This window comes from Triturus cristatus, chromosome 7 (assembly GCF_964204655.1).
Source record: "Triturus cristatus chromosome 7, aTriCri1.1, whole genome shotgun sequence".
Taxonomy (NCBI): domain Eukaryota; kingdom Metazoa; phylum Chordata; class Amphibia; order Caudata; family Salamandridae; genus Triturus; species Triturus cristatus.
In genome coordinates, this window is record NC_140590.1 from 1667549778 (window position 1) to 1667571303 (window position 21526).

At 45.0% G+C, this 21526-nt stretch overlaps 1 protein-coding gene across 1 annotated transcript in view; it reads right to left on the minus strand.

The window, feature by feature from the left end:
• The window catches only part of CDH4 (cadherin 4), a 1855428-nt gene that overhangs the window by 785579 nt on the left and 1048323 nt on the right, over positions 1-21526 (minus strand). The window lies entirely within an intron of this gene.

Consider the following 21526-nt stretch of genomic DNA (forward strand, 5'->3'; position numbering starts at 1 on the left):
TTAAAAAAACACACCCTCATTTCGGGAAATTTGTCTTTGGAAAATAATAAATATGCAGATAGGTCTGGCACTGTACTGTGATTGCACGATAGACCGGTCGTTACTCTTTATTTCCCCAATGGGCGGAAGCAGGTTGATTAAAAAAAAGTCTGCTGGCATGCTGGGAAACCCTAAATTTGGTAAGCTAGCCACCAACCTTTAAATGGCACTTTTCGGGTTTAGTTCCCATTCCCATTGAGAGGACTTTGGTGCTTGAAGAAAGTGTCAGTTTGTTTGTTCTGTTACCTAACATATTAAGTTGATTCACAGAGGTGGTGTCTGGTTAGCTGGAGGTAAACCATCCCACAGACGCCCCCATTACTCAAGAGCACCGCAGTCGAGTCTGAATATCGAGTCCAATTTACTCCAGCGTGCAAGTGCCTCTTACCATATGCTGGGTTAGAGGCCGAAGAACGAATGTGCATGGGGCAACTCTTGCTCACAGTGTGACCTGCTGAAGAAGCCAAAAGTGCTCAGGAGCCCTGTCAGTTCTGTCCAAATCATGAGTTGAGGATCCAGAGGAGAGAGCAACAAGAAACACTACCCATCAGACACTTCAAAGATGGAACTTATGAATGACTATTCTATGCGAGACACATCTGGATGGCTAGGATATAATGGCCATATGACAAGTTACGTCCTCTTTATGTCTTCTTGACACAAGTACACCTCAGTACAACATCCAACATAACATGATGCGACAAAACAAGAACAAACCCCATATAGTATCGCCTGGTGTCAGAGAGGGGAAACAGTTAGTTCTGCATGGCTGATATATGGTCTAGCTGAAATTGCAGATCCCGAAAAAAAAGACTGGTGTGTTCACCCTGCTCATATCTGGGAGGTACCATTCAGAAAGTGCCTTGCCGTATTTAGGCACTTTATTAGTGACAGCAGAAGTGGCAATCACCTACATGTGGCATTCAAATGCTGTGCATAGTAAGAAATGTTGCAGGCACTGAGAACATTTCTCCACTATGATAGTAATGGAATTTCCCTGACTGTCAAAATGGAACCTCAACCGTGCCTCATTTTGTGTGGTTCCATGGATCCCACTCCCTCCCTGCCCACTTCCCCAGCAAGGGGACAATGATGAATACACACAATGAGGTGTGCACAACTCATTGTGTATTGACAGGGTCAATTAGGACTGGACTCATGAGTAATAAATGGAATTACCAGTTAGTAATTCAAACAACACCGACTCCGCCATGCGTGTATGTATGCAGTGGTATTTTAATATGTTTGATTGTAGCCAGAGAGCAAGAGAGAGCAGAGGGTAAAGAGTGTGCACTAGGACACAAGTCAAGATTCTTCACAAGAAGGCCGCTTAACAAAGGACTTGATTTAGAGTTTGGTAGACAGGTTGCTCTGTTACTAGATGATGGGAATTCAGGTCACACACTTATAACAAGGCAAAAGGGACATCCCACCCTCATTATTAAAAGGGCCATAGGGTTTAATGCACTTCTAATAAGACAGACAGGATAGCCGTCATGTTTATGAAGGAGCAACCTAACCAGTGTGGCTCACTGGTTAGAGGAGGCATACCCTGAAGCAGAGGTCAGACCCGGGACCAGGGTTCAATTCCCGATGCGGCAGGGTCTGAGCCCAAGTGTCCACGGACTCGATAATTCTCACTTCGGTGCCAACTCGAATCATGGGTTCACACTCTGCAACTCTGGGCAATAGCTTGCTTAATCTCCACTACGGCCCCCCCCCGCGGCGGGATGCCTGGCTTTCACCTTGGGGATGCCCAGTACGGGTTATCTCACAGGGAAAAAGCCAGGACGGGTTCCCAATGCAAGCGCCGAGATGCCCAAGGGTAAGTCGAGCGCTATATAAGAACACACACACATACATACATACATACACCTTACTCTGAATCAGGGCCATAGCTTCCTGTTGAGTGCTGTGGTGGTGCTCTTTGGGAGATGGGTTTGCAGTTCCTTTCTGGATCTTAGGAGGAGAGAAGATCCTGGGTTTGTAGATGGAGAGGGCCAGAGATCCTCTTCCGTTGCTACATCTCCAGTGTGGCTTATCCTGGCAGCCCGGGGTGGTTGGTTTCTGTGCCAGGTTTGTCGCAATGCTGTTTCTGATAGTCTTATAGATGGGTGATGTTGGTCTCAGATTATATTTACTCAAATGACACCCGTAGTACTCCTGTCATCGCTGCATGTACAAGTTATAGTACTTTGAGAACTGACACAAAACAATTCCTCACCTTTTTGATTCATCTGCTACATAAGGCAGGACACATCATTCTGTGAATTGTAAAAATGCAGTCAGAGGTTCAATATATTCACTATGAATGCATATGAATCAAATTTAACATATAATGAATTTCCAAGCAGGTTATTTGCATGCTTGTAGGTCATTCTGAAAACCCGCCTGGATTTTGCTATTCAGAGACAGGACAAGCCCAGCACTAGTTACAAGTCATGTTTCACTTATCCAGTAGAAGACATAGTTTAAAAGTCCTAGCTTGGGACATGCATGAGTACATTCCACTTTATTTGTGCTGGAGATGTTCTTGGAGAGGGTTTATTGCCTGATGTGTCAGCAGAAAAGGTGAAAGTTGTTAATATTCTAAGAGAATGTGTTTTTGTAGAAAGGACTAGCAGTGACCTTTCTACTGCCTTCATAGGAGATCAGTAACACAAGCATGCATGCGATTCATCGCAGCATCCCCACTCTTAGCCCATCGAAGGGCTCTGTGATTCCCGTATACGGTTCTCATTGGACAGAAAAGACATTAAGTGCACATAAACCACTGCGTTAAAGTAAAATCTAGAAGGATGTGGCTTAATGGCTAGAGTGGCTGACTTTGAAGCAGGGAAATCAGGTTCGAGTCTGGCGGGAGGCTCAAATATCCTGTGATTCTGGGCAAATCACTTAATTTCCCCTGTGCCTAAAAAACAAGAATGTGTCCATCTGTAATGCAACTGGTGCTCATGGAAACCGCTGTGATACCTTGGGTTCGAGTTTGTGCTATTTAAAACTGCAAAAAAAAGTGGTGGAATTTTAAATTACACCTGTATGTACAGCTGGGTGAATTTGAGTCATTTCGTACTTCACAAAGGAGTACACCATTTGCCGAATTCCAGGAGGTGGTGTAGTTTAATTCAGCCAATACTGGCAGACATGCTTCCACAAACATGGATGTGGCGTGGGGATGCGGGGATTTGTGCATCCCTGTTGTTACTCTGATGACGTCAGCCACACACACTGACAGCATCTAGGCTTCGTTACTGCCTTTCCCTGATCACGGAAGTACTACCCTAGGATTTCCAGGATTCGGGGAAAAGTAAAGGAGTATAGCGCCATTTGAAAAGAGGTAAGTGGATGCCACTTGCTGTGCTGCCGGCCCCTGGACCATAACGTTGATGGTGGTGGCCCTGCTGGTCCACAGTGTTTAGCAATAATGCATTTGGCTACAAGGAAGCCGACACCTGCTAATGTCTTCTGACTTCAGGAGTCCGCTCAGCCCTCCACCACCCCCAAAAGTACCACCATGGCTTCCATCACTATGGGTATGTGTAATATATCAGCTAAGATATCATGAATTATCTGCCCTTCACTAGCAATAACAGGGCATACCCAGACTATACGGTAGAACGTTCCTTCAGGGTCCTCCCCAGTGGATGTATGACGTTACAACGCATACTTTTACAACACATGCACTTACAACGCAATTTTTACAACGCAACATCCACTACAACGCATTCCATTACATCGCATGACACTACAACGCATTTTTAAAAACTACCTTTACAACGCATCCCATTACATCGCATACTACCTTTACAACGCATACCATTACAACGCATAATATTACATTGCATTTAAGGTAAGTATTAGATAGTATAGGGGTAAAAATTACTATTCTTACTCCAGGGGGTGCAACAGTAGGGTAAGTGTTGGATAGTATAGGGGTAAAAATTACTATTCTAACTCCAGGGGGTGCAACAGTAGGGTAAGTGTTGGATAGTATAGGGGTAAAAATTACTATTCTAACTCCAGGGGGTGCAACAGTAGGGTAAGTGTTGGATAGTATAGGGGTAAAAATTACTATTCTTACTCCAGGGGGTGCAACAGTAGGGTAAGTGTTGGATAGTATAGGGGTAAAAATTACTATTCTAACTCCAGGGGGTGCAACAGTAGGGTAAGTGTTGGATAGTATAGGGGTAAAAATTACTATTCTAACTCCAGGGGGTGCAACAGTAGGGTAAGTGTTGGATAGTATAGGGGTAAAAATTACTATTCTAACTCCAGGGGGTGCAACAGTAGGGTAAGTGTTGGATAGTATAGGGGTAAAAATTACTATTCTAACTCCAGGGGGTGCAACAGTAGGGTAAGTGTTGGATAGTGTAGTGTAATATTATGCGTTGTAATGGTATGCGTTGTAAAGGTAGTATGCGATGTAATGGAATGCGTTGTAAAGGTAGTTTTTAAAAATGCGTTGTAGTGTCATGCGGTGTAATGAAATGCGTTGTAGTGGATGTTGCGTTGTAAAAATTGCGTTGTAAGTGTAGTGCGTTGTAAAAGTTGCGTTGTAAAGGTTGTTCCCCCCCCCCCCCCCCAGCATGTACATTTCAAATTTGGGGACCGCCTCCATTTTCCACAACCTGTCTGGATTGTACTATAAGCGGTGGAAGTAATTAAACAGCATCATCCATAAGTTAGAGAGAACAGATGGCACCCTGGCTTGGCCTCCAACAACACCTCGTCTTCTATCGCACCTACATCGCCCCCCAAGCACCTCTCACCCCCATAAGAGTCCCCGGAGCATTGAGGAGAAGAGTTCTGTAGGCTTATCACTGTTGAACGCGTATCGGAGCCAGAGATGTCTTAGGGTGGCTTAGAACAGTACAAATTGTCTCACTTATAGTAGAATGATGGTTGGAAGTTGTGTTGGCAATGGCATTTCCAAAGCAGGCACGGGCAATCAGTGGTGAAGTGCTAGTAGTCTCTTGAGTCCTTACACTTGATGTTTTATAAATTAAGCACTGTTCAGCGGGTACAAATTGAAGGGAAGTGCAGGTTACTTACCAACATGGCTGGACTGGGAACCCAAACTGGCCATGGCAAAGAGCTCGGCCGGCCCTGAGGGGCAGGGGGTTCTAGTTAGATGCACCACTCCTATCTCCCGGTAACAGAAACAGCCCCCCTGGGGTCCAAAACCAGCCCCCACCCTGGTAGCCCACTGGGGAAAACCCATTGCCCGCTATTGCCAGTCCGGCCCTGCTTCCCACGGTCAGAGGCCGAGTTGCCTGCAAGATTGATCTGTAACTGGTTCTTCGACTACGTTGCCTGCTACAGAGATTTTTTTGCTACATCGGGTGCGACACACGTCACGGAGAGCGTGCCAGCAATATCATATATGGTCAAAAATTGGAGGATATCCCAACTGCCCTATGTACCGTGTACATCAGTGTATGCACTCTAAATATGGCGGTCAGGGCATCCGCAAATTTAGGGCATCCGCCAAGCTCTAAACAACCCCCTAGTTATGAAACATTGGTCCCTAGATCTGGAAAATACTTTTCGGTTGCACCATTCCCCAGCTGAAGCGCTCACCGAGTGAATTGCGCTGGCCTTTCAAGGAGACTAAACTTCCATCCTCCCATCGGGGCGGTTTTTGTCTCAATGTGCTCCTCGTCTTCATAAAAGTCAATTTATATAGCTCTTAAAAGCAAGAAAATGCACATCCCACAAAACAGGAAAGAGCAAGTGAGCCATATTTCCTGCTGAGAATATTAGGCTCGTAGCTCGGAAGAATGCTGATGCAGGTCGCACAACAACATCTTCACTTTCGTGAACTGCAGTCAATTCCTTTCAGAGCGCGGGGGGGAGGGGGGGGGGGTAGGGCGGGGGAATTGGTCCCAGGCGTAACATTCGCACGCTCGCGCCCTAAGGTGGAGCAGGGCACGCAAACGTGGCGCGGTGCGTGCTGCGCGTGGTGTTGGAACAGTCGCATGTGGCGTTGGAACTGTCATGAAAGGGATGTGTGACGGGGAAACTGACGGCGACATTTATTTTATTTTCTGCAGTTTTCTATAGCGCGAACTTGAGATCGTAGCGCTTCACATGAGCACCGGACATATTCACTTTTAGAGATTAAGGGATTTGGCCAGAATCACAGGATGTTTAAGCCTCCAGCAAAACTCTAAACTAGCTCCCCAGCTTCAAGGTCGGCTGCTCTATCCGTTAAGCCACACCCTCCTTCTGCACCCTAGGGAAACATGAGTTGTCTTGCGTAGTGTGGGGGACACAAAGTCTCGTTCCACATTGCACGGTATTGTCAGGCCCAAAAACCTTTCAGTGGTATGTTACAGGGATTTATAGGGCGTGCTAATCACCTGGGAGGGTTTCTGGGCAGTCAAAAGGGAATAAATTGCGCTGTCTAAGAGGAGTCTGGTAAAAAAGCACATAATTAGTTTGAATCAGGGGAATACTGTTTGTCCAAGGGCTTGTGATGGATTTCAAACAGGTGTGTGCAAAATTCTAATTATGCCGTAAAAAACTTCTGTACTTTCAAAAATTTTCATATGGTAATTTTGCAATTTTTTCTGAAATTTTTATTACGCATTTTCATATAATTTTTGGAATTTAAGAACCTGGTTCAAATATCTAGCCAAGATACATTTACTGCTCAAATCAGTCTTCTGTCAGGATCGTGAAGGACTTTTCAACGTAAATTGCATGTACACGTTAAAAAAAAAACTTCACACAAGATACCTGCAACCCACATTTCCTTTTAATTTTATGCAATTTAGGAAAATGCTTCAAAAACATATGGTATTTTGCACACCAAATCTTTCATTCAATTCCAACTTTTGCGTTTTTTTAATGAGACAAACATGTAGTAACGGTCTTTGCGAATGTTCATTGTGCATGGTGTTTTTCACTGGACTATTGTGGCATGCAACACCCTCCACATAGGATCTGAACAAAATTTGGTTTGCAAAACAGAAACTGGACTTAGTGTGCCATTGTGCAAACTTTAAAAGGTGATAAGTGTAAAAAAAAAAAAAAGGTGCAAAAAAGGTTGCATCTGATTTTATACTTGCAACACTCAGATCAAGGCCCTCAGTGGCATGCATTTGTTCTATGGGAAAGGCATGAACTCGTGGGTAAAAAGTCCTTTCCTTCGATGCAAGAACTTATTAATGCTACTTGCGGTAAAAGTTTCGGTATCCTCAAACTTTTAAGAAGTCTGTTTAAATGGATTCTGATAACCTGGTGAAAGACCATAGTCCAGGCTTTGATTACCAGTCGTGTGGACTATAGCAACACCCTCTTTGTGGGCATGGTGGAATACCTTTTTCCAAGACTGCAGGTGATCCAAAGTTCTGCTGCTAAATTATTCAGTACTATGGGAAGGTTTAGCGCTGCCTCGGCGCGCTTTACATCTTTGCACTGGCTATCAATGCGTAAAAGAGCAGGCTTCAAACGTCTATGCCATGCTCTCAAGGCCTTGTACAACACTGGCTTGGAAATTTTACGGACCAAAGTTGAATTTTATCAACCTTCTCGTGACTTAAGATCCCGAAATTTAGCCTTAGCCCAAACTATCAGAATAAGAAAAGCCAGAACAGACAAGGGCTCATTTTGGCATCTGGCTGCAGTTCAGTGGAGTGCCCTCCCCCGGACCTCTGCCTCACCGTTGATCAGGAGGAAAACATTTCGGTTTTTGGTTTAATTTCGTCCTGTACTGATCGTTTTTGGGGGGGTTCTTTCAGCTGAAACGTTTGGAGTCATTCAGCGCCGTGATATCCCCTTGAGGATGATTGTTGCACTTTATAAATTAATAAATGTAAACAAAAATTCGCCCTGCTATTCAATCATTGGGCAGCCCTAAATTCCTAGGAGATAGTTGGTGTCCAATATTGTGAGACATGTCTACATTCTTGGGCAGCGTGTGAGAGCGTGCATTTAGTGCGAGACAGGCCTGCACTCACGAGGTACACCCAGTGGCGTAGGAAGGGGGGTGCGGTGTGTGGAGGCCGCCCCGGGTGTCATCACTGAGGGGGGTGACAAAATGGCAAAAATATGTCTTTTAAAATAAAAAACTTTTTTCCTACTTTTAATAATTTCAATGTGGGGGTGGTTGACATTTCAGTGTGGGGGTGACAATAAATGTTCCGCACCGGGTACCACCTGAACTTGCTACGGCACTGGGTATACCTGGTGCCAAGCATTCAATTTAAGGGCAGTGCAGCCCCCCTGGGGACCATGTTGACAAGCACTTATTGTAAGGTAAGTTCTGAGTTTCTGGGGGGACAAGCGATGCTCTGCATTCATTGTAGATGCAGCCATGCGTTGATGTGGAGTTTTTATTTTGGGGCAGTCTTACATCCCTGGGAGCACTGAGCCACATGACTTAATTGTGGATGAAATCTGTTCTGCACTACTAGAGGACATGTTGTGCAATGAATATTCTGTACAGGGAGCTCTCGCACTTTTGTAGGACATGTGGTGAAATGCATTTATTGAGAGCAATGTCTTGTGTGTCCTGTGAGGCCTTTGGTAACACGCGCTCAAGGTGTGCCAAATTCATGGGAGGTGCATTTGGCGCATGCATACATGCTTGGGGGGAATCATGCATTACTGGTGGACACCTAGCGCCAAGCAAGGTGCCACGCATTCATTGTAGGAGGAGTAGTGCTCTACTGGAGAATCTGCAGTTACGTCCATGAATACAATATGGGGAAGCCTTAAAGATGGTGAACACGTGGTGATGTGTATTCATTGTGGTGGGGCTTTCTCCATTATTTGGGGACAAGTGGTTCCAAGATTTCAGTGTAGGTCAGAGATGAACCCCTGAGGGATACATGACAACATTAATTCGTTGTAGTAAAAAAACTGCTCCCGCGGAGGATATGAAGTGACGTGTTCACTTTCACTTTGTATGGAAGTCTCACACCTAGAGGACATGTTGACATCCATTCACCAGTGCTTAATTTGAGTCAGTGGTTTTTGGTGCTCAGCACCAGCACTTAATCATCAACACTAGGGCTTTTCATGAGCACCAGTTAAGGAGACATTCATTTATGGTAGGCACTGGGAGATTAAGTGATTTGCTCAGAATCACAGGATGTTGAGCCGACACTGAGACTGAAACCTGGTTCCCTAGCTCCAAAGACGGCAGCTCTGGCCACTATGCCACATCCACTCTCACCACTTTCATGATTAGTAGTTGGTTCTGTTTTAGGCAACGCTAATGTCAAGAATTCCTGTCATACAAGGGAAACACGCCCTTATGTAAACAGGAGAGCGGTTACATAACTCAAGGGAAACACGCCCTTATGTAAACAGGAGAGCGGTTACATAACTCAAGGGAAACACGCCCTTATGTAAACAGGAGAGCTGTTACATAACTCAAGGGAAACACGCCCTTATGTAAACAGGAGAGCTGTTACATAACTCAAGGGAAACACGCCCTTATGTAAACAGGAGAGCTGTTACATAACTCAAGGAAAACACGCCCTATAAAGGGAGGAACCGGGAGGTACAAGGCTGTCGGATATTGTGTTTACACCGACGTACCTGCTTCGTGAAGAGCAGTGTTCAGGAGTGGTGCTCCAGTAAGGCAAGAACGGAGGTAGGTCGAGTCGTTACTCCCTGGGCCGTGTCTTGCCCCATCGTCACCTGTGAAGGACCCGGAAGCTCTACCGGTCAACCATTGAGCTTCGCTTTTTGACTCGGCTGAGTCCAAGCGCAGTGGCGCTTTTGCTGGTTGGAGTCGTAACTCCCAGCCCGACCAGAGACACAGGGACTGCCAGCTGTAACGCACACCAGGAGGTGTTTGCCACGTTACAGACTCGGAAGTCCACAGGATCGATCGAGCGGCTGCTCTCGGTTCAGTCTTCTTGCTTGTGATTGGGGTATCGGTTACGCATCACCAGGAGGTGACTCCGCGTCCCGGTGCAGTCTGAGGAAGAGGTTGAGCGGCTGCTCCCTTCAGGTAGAGACCCCGGCTGGGTGTTTCCCTGACTCCTCGATTCTCCCCAACACTCTTCGTGCCCCTCACAGCCTACCGATTGGCATTGTCGGCCATTTCATTTCTGCCCTCTGTTGGCATACGCCGGGATCGGCGTATATGCAGAGGACGGTTAGGACCATCCGTGCTGTGGGCTGGTAACGTACTTAGCCTGGAGGATTCCAGTGACTATAACTTTTGTTTGTTCTTTGTATTTTATTTGCCTTCATTAAAAGAACTAACCCTTCACAAGTGGTTGCGTCCTCATTGTCGTGTCTGTTAAACGATCCTGAGACGTTCAGGGCGTTACAGCTAACAGGAGAAATGGGCTGCTGCAAGCTGCCTCTTGACAAGAGCCCCAGCACTTATTTTCACAAATTAACCACTGCCATTCACTGTGTGTGGAAGTCCAAGGTCTGAAGGACCAGTGGTGGCATGCATTCACTGTGTGTGGAAGTCTCAGGTCTGGAGGACAAGCAGTGGTATGCATTCACTGTCTGTGGAAGTCTCAGGTCTGGAGGACAAGCAGTGGCATGCATTCACTGTCTGCGGAAGTCTCAGGTCTGGAGGACAAGTGGTGACAGCCATTCACTGTGTGTGGAAGTCACAGGTCTGGAGGACAAGTGGTGGCAGCCATTCACTATATGTGGAAGTCTCAGGTCTACAGGACAAGTGGTGGCATGCATTCACTGTGTGTGGAAGTCTCAGGTCTGGAGGACAAGTGGTGCCATGCATTCACTGTGTGTGGAAGTCTCAGATTTAAAGGACAAGTGGTGGCATGCATTCACTTTCTGTGGAAGTCTCATGTCTAGAGGACAAGTGGTGGTATGCATTCAATTACTATGTGTGGAAGTCTCAGGTCTGGAGGACAAGTGGTGGCATGCATTCAATTACTATGTGTGGAAGTCTCAGGTCTGGAGGACAAGTGGTGGCATGCATTCACTCACTGTGTGTGGCAGTCTCAGGTCTGGAGGACAAGTGGTGGCAGCCATTCACTGTCTGTGGAAGTCTCAGGTCTGGAGGACAAGTGGTGGCATGCATTCACTGTCTGTGGAAGTCTCAGGTCTGGAGGACAAGTGGTGGCATGCATTCACTCACTGTGTGTGGAAGTCTCAAGTCTAAAGGACAAGTGACTTAAAAAGCAGACTGGTAGATTCAATAGCACTAGTTCAATGACCAGATTGTGGACCCAGCTGTAGACCACAGGCCTGAAGGGACAGGGGCGTTGGGCCCATCTTCATAACTTGCATGATGGAGCTTTGATGTGCTACAGCTACCATAATTTCTAAGGCTCTGTTTGCACCTATAGGCTGTTAGCAGCCTCCCCGTGAAGTAGGACAAAATCAGTGCACTCTCGAGGTGGGGGAATAGGGGCAAGTAAACCTCAGGTTCAACCATGGTGTGTCGGAGTCCATATGACTTAATTTCAAGAACTGGAACAGCCTCCAGAGATGGTCCCACCTCCCCTGCCCCATCAGTACAGCCATAAAATGGCCTACCTCCACTGCCCCACAAGTAGTAGCATGGAAAATTCCACAGACACACAGCTGCAGCAGGCATTAAGGGGCGTTGCCCTTCCAGCATTGGGGAGGAGACAAAAGGGAGAGAATGAACACCATGAAGCAGGGTCTCACTGCTTAGTGCTCCTCCATGAAATGACTGAAAATAAAATAAAAAATTGTGAGGTCGAGAACTGCACATGTGCTCCCTGAGCGAGAAATTCCTCGCTCCCGAAGCACAAGCGAGGAGAGTGATATCAGCCGCTAATGAAATATCCCAGGGCCCGGTCAGCAGAGCATCAATCACATAAAGGGAAAGGGGCAGGGGTGTCCGACAGCAAAACAGTGCAGTGAGTGTCAACAAATTGTTTGGTAGCTCCTGTTTCCTGGCTATTCAGCATGTGTGCTGTCATGCATGTTTGCTCTTTATTGCAGTCAGGACGGACACCATCGAGCTACTCCAAACTAAGGTGGCAGCGCAGGGACCAGATATTGGAAAAAGAAAGGCTCCTGCAGCATGGTAAGAAACAAGCGCACAACAGTTTGTTTGTTTTTCCAAGTTGCTGAGAGCTGAATTGGGTGTTGTGGTCGCTATGTAGACAGAATTTGCCTCACCACTTTCAAAAGTCACAGGCCGCCACTGCAGACACAACCTCACCTCTGAAGACCCATAAGTGCAGGCATGGAACAGTCCACCCCCTCAGCCCCATCAGTAGACAGGGAATGTTCTACCTTCACTGGACAATCTGTGGTCCACATACGCTCTTCAAACACTACAGGCATGGAATGGTCCACAACCATCGTTCCTTCAGAATAAGCATGGAATGGTCAAATGTCAAGATTCCACATCCATCAGGAACCTTCATGAGTGTAGATATGGAACGGCCTGCAAACATCCCTCTAGTCCACCGCTACATGTATAGAAAGGCCAGCAAACATGACTCTACCTCTATTTTCACAGCCCCATCAGCACAAGATGGAATGGGTCACTCACAACTTTATTGTGCCACTAGCTGTCACCTACAGACCTGGCTATATAGGCAAGCATTTGGCGAATTAGAGTAGGGGCACTCAAGGGTTATTCTCACCTACAGCTGGAACAGTGTATAGAGAGCTTGAGGTGAAAGTGTGCTCTACAAGTGATGTTAACACAATTTAACAGGACTTTGCCCACCACCCCATCAGTGCAGTCATGAAATGACCTGCTAACACGACTGCATATCCATTGACACATCGGTATCAGCATAAAATGGCCGACAATCACAACCCCAGTGCGCCGCACATTCCATCAATACAAGGATGGAACAGACCACATGGGTAGCAAGAGCTTTATCAATGCAAACCTTTTTCCTTCTTCTATCCCTCCACTATCCTTCTCAATCCAAATAACAGACTAACATATCCACTGCCCAAATTAAGCTCGTATTTCACTATACTAATTCACCACTAATCCTTTTGGGGTTCCAGAGTAGCATGATACTTTCTGAAAAGGTGGTTCGACGCCTCATCAGGGGTAGTAAGCGCTAGATAAATGATATGACTACACAGACACAGCTCAACATTCACCACATCACTACAGCATCCTTTATTGCTAAGGAGCACTTCAGCCTTGTGCTGCCGTCCGTGGTTGCTCCCTTCTCTACTAACCAGTGATGGGCATCCATTTGCCAAGGCCCTTGCGTTGGTGATGGCAGACTGCTCCCAGAGACCAGGAAGCTGCTTTGTTGAATGTTTAATCCGCTGCCTTATGTTCACTTTGACTCATCTCAGATCTTTTGTAAAAGAACCCAATGTTTACATCCCTTAATGGCTTCCCAAGGACATTCCACGTACATGCTTCTTTCATGTGATTTGAAAAGAATTTTCATGGCTTTGCAAAGCTTATAAAAACATGTAGTAATGTATATCTTAATTGTTCAAACTACTTCAGTTAACAACCACCCTCTTGTTGCAAACGCTTTAGGGCTCTTCAATGTCAGTGTACATCTCTGCAACCAAATGGGTAACAAATTCTTTTTTTATTTTAGTTGTGTTTTTCACAAACTCCATCACCTCATCATGGCAGACATGATATTCGGGCCAATTGCTATAATAGCTGCGCACATTTGTGAATGAACTAAATTTGAGAAAAAAAATTGCCAGTTCCATCCTTTGGAAAGCGCCTGAATACAAAAACACAGGGGCTGCTTCGGAAGTGGCAGTGGGACATGGTCCCACTGCCACCAGGGTGCAGCTCGGCGAATGGTTTGACCCATCCACTTGAGAGTTGTGGCACGTACCTTGTTTGGAATCCCACCCAAACCCTGCAGCAAAGCCACATTCCAACACCCCAACTTCAACCCTTGTTGAATGGACCACAGCTTGAGGTTCACCTTGAACTGGCACTCAGCTGGCAACTTCAGCTCATCCACCGTGCTGCCTCGTACCCTGAAACCATCGCCTGTGGGCCTCTCGGACACCTCCTTTGTTAACATTATATAAAGATATGTGTGTCATACATTGTCACAAAAGGCATGGTTTGCACTTGGATGTGGCAAACCAAAAATATTTGCAAACTTCACAAAGTTGCCCAATTATTTTTTTCACCTTTGCAAAGGTGTGTGTGAGCCTGAAATGTTTTTCCTTCAGAGAGTTTGAGAAAATTTCTCCAAAACTTTACAAGCAGCTCAAACATCATCTGGCATTTCTGACAATCTCCAGCTTGCTCTTGGGACATCCTGGAGAAAGATATCATCAGAGAGTAATATGGGAAGCCGTTCATGTAAAAATTCCTGCTCTACAAATATGACACCCTCTGAAATACACAACGCACAGTAAAAAGAATAGAACACAAACCAAAATGAATATAACATATTTCAAAACCAATATGATACATGGCAGAATCAATATACTATACAGCAAACCCAGAATATGGCCTATAATGAAAAGAATATAGCAAACGCTGAAATTAATATGGCGCATTAAATTGAGTATGATAATTGCTGACGTGATTGGCAGGTGTTAAAAGAAGTAGGACACATGTTGAAATGAATATGATGATAATTTTTAATGAATCTAATCTTCAATGAAAGGAATATGACACACGTTAAAATAATTATATAGCAATTGAAATGAATATAATACCAGTTGAGAAGAATATGATACACCCTGAAGTGAACATTACACATATTGTAAAAATGAATATGACCCACATTCAAATAAAGTTATGACTCGTATTGAAATAAATATGATACCGTTTAAAATAACTACAACATGTGAACTTTAACACAAGATATGTTGAAATAACCATAAGCCACATTGAAACATGTGTTCAAATGAATATACAATTTGCTGAAACGAGTTTAATAAGTGTTAAAACTAATATGACCTACACTAAAATTAATATGATATGCACTGAAATCAAAACAGAGGGCATTAACAGGAATATGACACACCTTGAAATTAGTAGGGCATGTGTTGAAATGAAACGGATGGATTAAACTGTTATGCAACGCTTTAAAATAAATAGGACCATTGATAAAATCAATATAATCTATGCTTAAATGCGTTAAAATCAATATGATCCACTTTGTAATAAACTTTAGATATATTAAAGAGATTATGTGATATGTTGAAATGAGTATGACCACTCTTCACTGGAATAGGACATGTAATAAAATTAATATGGCTTAAGCGGATATGAATATGATATACAGTGAAATGAATATGGCATGCATTGAAAGTAATAGGACCTCAGTTAAGAATTATTCGTCATGCCTAAAATTAATATGATATATTCTGAAATAAATATAAAATTTGGTTAAAATATATAGAATGCATTGAAAAGAATACAACACATTTTCTATTGGATATAGCCTACATCGAATAAAACAAGGGTTGAAATGAATATAAAACATATTTAAATTAATGGAGCACCTGCTGAAATGAATATGGCCTGTGTCAAAATGAATACAATGTTAACTAAAATTAATAAGACAGTCTGTTAAAAATTGGGTTTCTGGTTGGCAGAGGTATTAACCTTGTCCAAGCAGGAACCACAAACCCAGTTAGGGTAATGGTGTAGCACCCACTAACATTTTAACCCGTGTTCAACTTCCGGTAGCTTGGCACAGGGCAGTTAGACTAAACTAAAGCGGCAATGTGTAAAGTCTTTGTGCGCGCACACACACACACACACTTTAACACAGTGAAACACCATAAAAGTACTCAACACCAGTTTGGAAAAGTACCCAATATTTATCTGAGTAAGACGATGCCAAAATGATAAAATCCAACATACACAAGTCAAAATGCAAATTTTTCAAGATAAAATCAAAACACAGTGCTTAGAAATTAGTAGTCCCAAGTAGGGGTGGGCGGAATTTGCGGAATTAACCTTCGCAAATTATCGCGAGAATGTTTAAAATTATCGCAAACAAGCAGAAATATCGCGAAGATGCGGAAGTTTTTTTCCGGCATGTTCGCGAGATTTTCTGCATGGTTGCGGGTCGCCAACTTACCCATGTGGTTGCTTGCGGGCGCGGCCATCTTGTTTTGAGTTGTTCTCGCGGTGCATGATCGCGAGAAGAAAGACGTGATCGCGCGACGCATGACGTCACTGCGGGCGCGAACTGTCGCGAGACAGCGCAAATGGCTAAAACAATACAACATCTCATGGAGAACGCGACCGGATCAAGAAAACTTGTCGGCGAACGCAGGGATTCAGGTAAGGCGATCGCGCGCGCGCGAGAATGTATTATTTTACAGCGCGAGCAAGAAACAAATTATCGCCAAGCTGCGGAAACTGGAATTTTTGACATTTTCGCGCTCTCCGCGGAACGCAAAAATGTCAAATTATCGCAATTTCCGCGAACGGAACGAAATTTTTGCCCAGGCCTAGTCCCAAGTGGGGCTATCTGGTTGCGCTTGACTGGGGCAAATCTAAAAGTTCAGTCCAACAGCAATGGAGCGCAGGCTGGATACAGGAGTCACACAATCCCGCTGACAGTACCTTGGCTAAATCAAAGCTTGGGGACGATGCGTCGAGCAAACGAGGGGATGTGTCGCTGTTGAAGGCGATGCGTTGTTTCCAAAGTCAGGCAGATACATCGATGTTGAACCTCTGGGTTGTGTCGGGGTCCGGCAATGTGGTGTCCGGGCATCAGCGGTAATGCAGTGGCGCTGCGTCGGCTAAGTTTGGCTGCGTAGTAAGTCACAGTTGTTGCATTGTACACTCGGCAAGCGGTGTCCGTGGCTCCAGTGCAGGCAATGGCGATACGTCAGGATCACAGGGAAATGCACCAGTTCCGATCGATGCAGGTTTCTTGGGTTGCAGCCCATAAAGCTCACTTCCAAGGGCCCAGGACTGGATTTGGTACCACTTGGCATAGTAGGACTCACAGCAGAGGAGCTCAGGTGCTGGTCGCAAGATGAAGGTTAAGTCTTTGATATCCATGAGACTTAAAAAACAGGAGGCAAGCACAACAAGCCCTTGGAGAACCTTTAGAGATGCAGGATATAGGGAATCAAGTCCAGTCCTCTCACTCCCAGGCAAGAAGCAGCAGGCCAACACAGCAAAGCAAGCAGCAAAGTGGCAGTCCCTCCTGGTAGCACAGCAGCTCTTCTTCGTGGTAGAATGTCCTCAGTTCCAGAAGTGTTCTGAGTGAATGCTGTCAGAGGTCTAGTACTTATACCGGTTTAGCCTTTGAAGTAGGGAGAGTTCAAGAAGTCTTTGTAGTGCACAAGACCCTGCCCTGGCTCCAGACACACTGGTATGCGACTCTTTGTGCAGGGACAGACAGAGCCCTATTCAGGTGCAAGTGTCTCTTCCCTCTCACTCTAGCTCAGGAAGACCCAGCTTCCTGTTGATGGACCATCAGGATATGCAGAAGCAAAAATAACAAATGATGGATGGAAAGCTGAACAATGCAAACATTCACCCCCAGTAACAAAGATCTGGGATTAATCCATTGTTTTTTTGCTCATCGTGGCATCCCAATTTGAGCCCAGCCATATGAAAATCAGTCTTGACCCTTTCACTCATGGGACCAGTCCAGCCTGGACTGCCAAGCCAGGTCCTTCCCAGACTGGGAAACTAGCATCATGGGACCAGTTTTGGGGTATCACCCCTCATCAGCCAGGCTAGCTTGAAACCAGTGGAGCAGTGATTATGGGATCATGAGACCCACGCCTGGGGATACCCGTCCCCCGAGTGGGACGTGTATGCCCAGATATGGATCCTGTGCTCACCATGCCACTGGAGTCCAGCTAGCCTGATTGTCTTATTCTTTTTAATAATTCTGGTTTGGAGCCGTGGGCATAACTACTCCAGAGTTATGGTCCCAGAACTTTGACAGTTCTAGCTCCATGATAATGTAAGACTGTTGATCTATGAATACTGGTCATACATCGCTGTAAGAAGCACCATTTGTTGTTGAAAAATGTTTCAGAGCTCAACTATTTAAATGGTGAAAAGGTGAAATAGCCTGGCCAGGAATGGCCGGACAGTATTATTGTTAATAGTTCAGTAACCAACACACACAAACAAAGCAAAGTGGTGAAGAGCTTGATGGCTGCGGATTTGGTTTTAGTGTCCTTGTGTGTGCCCCAAAAATGATCTGTAATCCAGCCGAGAAAGACATTTGGGTGTGCACTATTATTGGAAAGCAGCCACAGCCTGGTTTGGGTCTTTCTCATAGTGTCTTTATCCATCATTTTTGGATCATTGGAGAGTGTAGGAAGTGCTTCTCTTTTCTCAACGTTTTCTTTTTTTTTTACCTTACTGGGCATGATTTTTGTACCACAGTCTTCTTCCCTATGTTTTAACCCCTTCCTGATCCGCTTTCATTTAACTTTTACTTAACTATTGTCTCCAACCACCATCTCATCAAAGCTATTTGGTGCAATCCGGTGCCCTGTTTTGACCATTTGTAGTGGCACCATTAGGCTGATGACTGTAACTGTCTTAATGTTGCACGGTCCTGTTGTTCTCCCTCACTGTAATAAACCAGAAACTTACATACATTGTACATCCCTGAATGCTGTCAACCTCATCTTTTAACCCTATGATTACCCCTATATGGGTTAAGCAAGTTTTGGAACTTTACAGTGCACACATGAAATTGAGATGGTCTCCAGTCACTTTATAACATCCATAACTGGTACTTTGTAGAAGACCATTTTGAGAAGTCAAAATTATTTCTACTGGAATCCATTCATGGCGAACGGGAATTTGGGGTGGACATGAGTGGTGGACTATCTATACAGCCTTATGGTACAAGCAATTTATAATAATTCAATCGTCAGTCGTAGTGTTCTATCTTGCTCTTTACGAGTGCTTTATTCCACTTTGCATTAGCCAACATGTGTTTCGTCGTAATCACAACTTCATCAGGGCTTAATATAAATGGAGATCGCATTCAATGATAGTTCTGCTAATGGAATTTTCCCAAAACACAATATTGCCCTAGCCTGTTTATGCGCTAGCCCAGTGTAGTCTGTTCTTTTTATGAATTTCCAGATCCCGGGTCTGTATCTCTCCCAAACAAAGAATTATGCGCCCGCGGCCTGTGCACAACAGTTTCACTGCGTTTCGTCGTGAGTGGTGGGCTGAGGCTAGCTGAACCGCACAAAGCACAGTCTCCTATGTCAACAAAGTGAGCGGGCGCTCCCTATCCCTGGCACTGTGCTGTGTCATGTTATTGATTAAACAACACTGTAGGCATAAAAAGCCTCATTAGCAACACATGCCCCAAAGCAGGCACATGCCTTGGAGACAGAGAAGTTAATCAAGACTCAGATACACTCACCCCAGACTGATGCTTGCGCAGTTTGGGTATTACAGAACCACCTCCTACCCAGTGTCTCTTTCTCCCGGTGTTTAACGTTGCATCTCTGTCTATTCTTTGTGCCCGCCCCAGTCTTTCCCTCACTTTATTGACATACATCTCACTCCACCTCCACGCAGCCCTCATTATTACACCTTCCTCTGATTACTTCGGTCTGTCTCTGTCTACCACCTCTTCATCCCTCTCTGCATCTGTATCTTCGTGTACCACGAGAGATCTCGTTCACTACAACGCAATCTTCTTCCCTGTCTCTCGCCGGACCTGCAATCGCTGAAACGCACTATCTTCTTTATTCTGGCATTATCAATCTTTCTCCGTACGTCTACTTACAGCCTTCTCCGCTCCACCACTATCGTCTCAATTTCACTCAGTCCAATTACAGCTTTCAGTAAATTAACCAGCCTCTCCGCTCTCTCTCGCTTTATCTATCCGTCACTCTAGTAATCATTACCGCCCGCTCATTTGTCTTCATTCATGTGTCTCATCTCTCTCTTTCCACCTTGTGAATAAACCTACTTATCGTTACATGTATAAAAAACTGAAAGGTAGAACACTGACCACGTACAAAGTAAACCAAAGTTCAGTTTAAGTAAAAAAAAAAAAAATCAGTTATCCGATGCCATAGTGCACTAATATGCAATTTCTCCCTTCTAGATCCTTCTGGGATTACAGCCTTGTGGGTCCTCAAGCTTGAGAGGGTAAGACATAGCTGCACACAATACTCTAGAAATAAACAGAAGAGAGAGTGATGGAGAGATAGGGGCGGTGAGAAAGTCCTTGCCTCTCCTACAAGCTCTGCAGCTGCTAAAAGTACAATCTGTGTCAAAGTTTACAGAAATAAATGAGAACCTCGTTAATCACCACCCGGTGCTTCAAATGTGCTTTTCAAATGCAAATACGCCTTCAGTTTTAGGCTAGGAGTTGCAGTGGTGGCTTCCGGGTCTCAACACCGGCACTTAATCACCAACATCGGCGCTGTTCACGAGCACCAGTTAAAGGCATTTCATGGTGGTGGTCCTGTTTTAGTCGGCGCTAACAGTAGAAATGGTCTGTTGCCAGCTGCCTCCCGACGAGGGGCCCAGCACTTTTTTTCACAAATTAACCACTGAGAAGTTTTAATCTAACCAGTGCATTGGGGACTCCAGGCCTCTCATATAGAGGGGCGGCTCCTCCGCTATGGCGGAGGAGCGCCGCCCCACTGCATTTTGCACAGTGGAAAAAGGAAAAATAAAACAACACTAGGTTATTTTAATTTAATTTTTTCATTGTCGGGCAGGATGGAGACGTGGGGCTTGGCTATCATCACAGCCAGCAAGGGGAGGAGTGGTGGGCACTTAAGTGCACATGAATGTTTGGCCGGCTGTCTTGGCCCAGCCAAAAAGTCATGCGCACTTTGCATGTTCCTCACCAGGCAGTAATACACAACCTGCTGAGGAACATGCACAGGCTCCCACTGCATGTCTGAGCTGAGAACCACGGCACTCAGACCAATCACAACGCTGCATTGCAGCGTTGTATTGGCTAAGGGGAGCCTGGGCGTGCTTGCTGCTTCAAGCAGGAACAGAAGAGGACGACATCAGGCAGAGGTCTGGCAACAAGGTAAGTAACTTTTTAATTTATTTTTCTACCCCCTCCACACACCCGCCGCACCCGTGCTACACGGTGGCAGCCGCCACTGCTCATATTATAACGTCATCATGTCTCAGCTTGAGGCCTGGGCGCATAAAGTTATGTTTTTTTCTTCAATTCTGTCCAATATTATGTGTGTGGCAAACGTCATAATTGTTTAAGGTTTCAAAGTTTTTCGCTGTGCCATTTGTGCATAGCCAAACACAGCAAAATAGTAAACTTGCAGAGAAAAACTCTGCAACGATTTATCATTGTTTACAAATCTTTGCAAAATATATGCTTGCTGAGAAATAATCTGCATACAATTTTGCCTGTGTTGGATGAGTGAAAATTATTTTGCAATGCTGTGAAAAGTATCTCACAATGCAGAATAAAACAAAGTTAAATCAGGTAACGTCACAACCTTGATCAAGGGCAAAAATGAAGAACTTCGCATTACTTCAATGGTGGGAAAATAAACTTCGCACACTTCTAATTGAAAGACATACAAGCAGGGTTGAACCGAGGCGGTATGTCCTGCCATAACTTTTTAGCACCGTTATCAATCT